Source organism: Limulus polyphemus, unplaced genomic scaffold (genome assembly GCF_000517525.1).
Source record: "Limulus polyphemus unplaced genomic scaffold, Limulus_polyphemus-2.1.2 Scaffold4492, whole genome shotgun sequence".
Taxonomy (NCBI): Eukaryota; Metazoa; Arthropoda; class Merostomata; order Xiphosura; family Limulidae; genus Limulus; species Limulus polyphemus.
This window is the reverse complement of record NW_013670102.1, coordinates 69,878-74,737: the sequence shown is the minus strand read 5'-3', so window position 1 is coordinate 74,737 and position 4,860 is coordinate 69,878. Positions and strand designations below refer to the sequence as shown.

The window sequence follows — 4,860 nt, the reverse complement described above, 5'->3', positions numbered from 1 at the left end:
CCACACACACACACACACACACAAATAATATATATATATATATATGTATCGTGCTCTGCTCTTTTAGGCCAGGGCTGCTTTATAAGAGTGATAGTCAAATTCCAGTATTCGGCCTGACAAAAGTTGACGGTTTGTGGTATTCACTGGCTACCTTTTCTCGAGACCAACGTTTCTCAACCCCCAGACTTCAAGAATTTTCCCGCGGTCCACCACAGAAAGTTACAGCAGTATGACATTCTTGTTTCATAGTTGTTATATGCTGGGTCCATACGCGTGACATTAATTTATAGTTAGCATTTTGCGAGGTATTATGTAGTTTGCATTATAATTTTGCCAATGTGCTACATTTGTTAAGATTTTGTCGTCTAATCTTAAGCCTTTTCGCGGCTCACCCCTTGAGAAACACTGCTTTAGACTACAATTTCAAAATTAGGGACGGTTAATGCAGATAACCCTAGTGTTGCTTTGCGCGAGGTCGAACACACACATTCTTCCATATTTAATTATTGTGATTTTTTTCTTGCAAGTAAGTTCGATCTGAGTATTGTGCATATTGATGATCTTTCTTGCCTTCTGATTGGCTGAACATTAGTGATTTTTTTTGTTGGTTTTTTACTGGTATCAAAAGTTAAGCTAGAGAATCTGATAGACAAACAAAACAAACCAGACCAACGTAAGGTTACGAACGTACGTTTTGTTATCCATTGATGAAGCGGCCTATCCTGCAGTGGCGACGACTCCTGTATTATGAAAGTTGAGGGGTGGCAGGCATATATATATATTTGGGTAGTAAAGTTTTTGTTGTTTTGTCATTTTAAAATAATAAATGGAGAGACACGAAAGATGAATTAGGAAATATCTAAAATGGGATTATTTTTACTGTAGAATGTTTTAATGGAACTTTATATTTGTTTTAGTAAAGACAAAAATGACCAAGATCGCTTACCATGTTCTCAACTCTTACTCTGACTGGTTACTAAGGTAACAACATTAACCCGATGACGTTTTGTCGTCTTCAGTGCATGAGTATATGGTATACCTGGAGTTGTAGTTTTTAGTCGAAATGTTTCGGGCGGAGCCCGCCACCTCTAGACTGTCGAGGTAACAGAATACAGACATTTTCCGACCAATTAAATTGCCAGAAAAAATAACAACAACGCCTTTTTTTTTCTGAATGTGACGTTTTGCATTGTCATTTTGTTGTTGTTGTTCAAAATGTCAGAATGATGTTAATTTTCGAGAGAATCCCAGTAAAAACAGAAAATAATGGCCATATGAAACAAAATATTTAGAGTTTCAGCTATAACGCCTAAAAATAATGACATATTTTATTTTAAGTGATCTAAACCAAAAGACATTTTCTTCTAAATAACACCGTCCTGTGAAATTCGATATTTTTTTTTATCGTTGATGAAGCATCGAGCGGAAATATGAACGGCAGGTGAAAGAATTGAAGGAGCGAAGGCGGCTAATCATAACCACCCACCGCCAACTTATCGGCTACTCTTTTACCAACGAATAGTGGGATTGACCGTCACATTATAACGTCCCCACGGCTGAAAGGGCAAGCAAAACATGGTGGGATGGAGATTCGAACCCGCAGATTGCGAGTCGAACTACCTGGGAATGTCTCAGATTTAGAAGCTATAGACTAGGGCTTACTAATCTTATATACATGATGTACTTGTGTTTCTGGAAATGAAGTTACGTGTCTGGTTTCAGTTACTTGAGATTATGTAGAAAACACCTATTGGTTTGCTTCCATTTAGACTACTAACTGTACTTATCTGCCAGTGGCTCAGCGGTAAGTCTGGGTCTTATTACGCTAAAAACCAGGTTACGATACCCGTGGTGGGCGTAGCACAGATAGCTTATCGTGTAGCTTTCTCCTTAACTACAAACAAACTGTATGAACCATGAAAGAAAAACCACTCTTCCTGCTGCCGTTCATGCCCTCCAGTGTCACAGCGGCATGTCTGCGGACTTACAACGCTAGAATCCGGGTTTTGATACCTGTGGTGGGCGCAGCACAGATAGCCCATTGTGTAGCTTTGTGCTTAATTTCAAACAAACAATTGCTAAATTAGGGACGGCTAGCGCAAATAGCCCTTGAGTAACTTTGAGCGAAATTCAAAACAAAACAAACCCATCTAAAAAACGGGGAGGGATAGCACCTCCAGTAACTGGGAAAATCGCTTTTACTTTTCGTTAATTACAAAGTTGCATTTGAAAGGTTTAATGTGGTGACGCAAGCTTAGGCTGGTTCATTCAGCTGACCGATATTATTATATTTAGATGTTTTTGTTTTATTTTTGAATGGTTTTGCCCACTCAAAGGTTTATATAAAATATATATATCTAGAAAATATTTGTCATCTACATTTTATGCTGTACCAACTAATAATAGCGCTCACTTTAAACGGGTAGTTTGGTTTTGGAGTTATTGTTTTGTACATGCCAGATGTGCCCCGTTTACTACAAGCAAGAAAATAAATCTTTCATGCAAGTAAAGTTAAACGCAAGGCAAGCTAGTAAACTTCAGTGACATGGGCTTAACAGAAATTAAATTGGTCCGGAGCTGCCTTCTGCTTCTCTCTCTCCCCTTTTTTCTCTTGTTTTTATTTTTGTCTTTAGGGCATTAGTGACCCTGGTCGTCCTCTGATTGGTCATTAGAGAGAAACCAGCATCAGAGAAGTTGCAACAATGTTTTAACTTTACCCCTGGAGGGTGGGAGTTTGTCGTCTTGTGGGAATAAAAAAAAAATGTAGATACAGTGCAAAAAGTTATGGAGAGCCTAAAATCCTTCTGTCCAAAGTTGTGTTTGTTCAAAGTCTTTTGTTACTCCAAACAGGAGTCCATCTTCCTTTATAACCACAATTTAACCATCGTTTTAGTGGAATGGAAGGAAGCACACTTGTATTTTATAAAACGCACATAATTGAATTATGAATATATCAACGTTAAATATGATAGTAACTGCTGAAAAACCTCTATGACAAGCCCCCCCTCCTCCTCCCACACTAAAAATCGACTTTCTATACCCGTGGTGGGCAAAGCACAGATAGCCAATTGTGTAGCTCTTTACGCTTAACAACAAACAAACAAACTATATGACAAAACAAGTGTTAATTTCATGGCTCTCATAGTGGGTCCATGGGCAACATTACTTCTGTGGGGCTTCCTAAAAACAATCATTTTGTTTTTCATAAATTTTACCCATCAAAATAATTATTTACTAAATATGATGCTTTTAAAATATTACAGTTCCAACTTAATAATTATCTGAAAGAAGGCTATTTAAAAAAAAAACAACAACAAAAACTTATCCTAATCTGACCCTGATCGTCTTCTCAGTAGGTAGTTTATTGACGTTGTTTGACGAAGGTGGCGCCCTCTATAACTGAAAAATGCAAGTGTCCTCACGGTGAATATGCGCTAATTAAAATACCAAAGAAAAATAAAGATCTGTATACACAATACAGGCTTATACATCATTTGGCTGGTAATTAAACTGATGTGATTTGTATTCTCAGTTTGTATATTCTGCTACGGGCATTTGTATCAATGTATATAAAAGCCAAGTGTCAGTCAGTCGGTCACGCTCGATTTCTCTGAATTTTGTGAGTTGCACGAGTCCAGTTGTACTTTTTCTCCTATAATACTTTTTTAAATGCCTGTTCCCATTTTAGTTAAATTTAATCGCTAACATAGGCGTGCATAGCTCCTAAATTTCGGCACGGAGTTCCCAGGACCAGATCGGGCATGTAGTTATGTGTTTGACACCACATCATCCACATCATTATGACGTCAAGCTAGGTAGGATCCGAATAGGAAAGCCAAGAGTACTCCTGTGAAAAAATAAGTCAGAAATTGGCGCAAATCTGTGCCTGGGAATTATTACGAAAAAGCCTTTGTTAAAACAGACCAAAGATACCAATTATCTGTAGGGAAGAGGACAACTTTTCTTCTTCAGAGGAAGAACAGATGTGTATGCAATCACATGGTCGTGGTATGTTTTAATCTTTTATCCAAATGCACCAATATGTAGCATCTTTACACTCCTTTTATAAAGTAGATATTGCTCATGGTAGGTTTTGGTTTCCTGATGCTAGAAGACCCTTTATTTTTCTTATGTCTATTCACAGGAGGCAAAGTTGTAAATACATATTGGAGGGTTCAAATTTGGTAGGTTTTGGTTTCCCGTCATTTTTAACTGGAGTTTATACGACTTGGATCATAGTTGTCAGTTATCTCATTGGAAGTGAAGTACCAAACAGCACTTGATTTCAGATTGTGTCATTCCCACCTCCGCTGCTATAGCCTTTACTTCTACTTCTGTTAGGCTGCCGAGATTCTTTAGTAAACACTTTGAGAATCGTTTTTTTCCCATCTGTTTCATTTTCGAATCAATTAAAGAAAAACTCTCTCTCTTTGACAGCTCATCTTTCTCGTCAACTAGAAGACTACTTCAGCCTGTACCCAAAGGTCCATCTGGTTCGTACTCTGCGGAGGGAGGGGTTGATTAGAGGTCGGCTTCTTGGGGCCTCGGTGGCTACAGCTCCAGTTCTAACTTACCTGGACTCACACTGTGAATGTACTGAAGGTAAGTGATACTAATACGTTATTCCCAAGGATATTAAAAAAGGTAAGACTTCCATACCATAAAGCAGCTTTGCTGTTTATTGGCTAGACTCAAATACTGTGCCATGCCTGGTGCGGACACTTTTGCTGTTTATTGGCTAGACTCAGATACTGTGCCATGCCTGGTGCGGACACCTTTGCTGTTTATTGGCTAGACTCAAATACTGTGCCATGCCTGGTGCGGGCACCTTTGCTGTTTATTGGCTAGACTCAAATACTG

General features: G+C 38.5%; 1 pseudogene; it reads left to right on the top strand.

The window, feature by feature from the left end:
• Nucleotides 1–4,860, top strand: part of LOC106471248 — a 43,069-nt pseudogene that overhangs the window by 18,245 nt on the left and 19,964 nt on the right.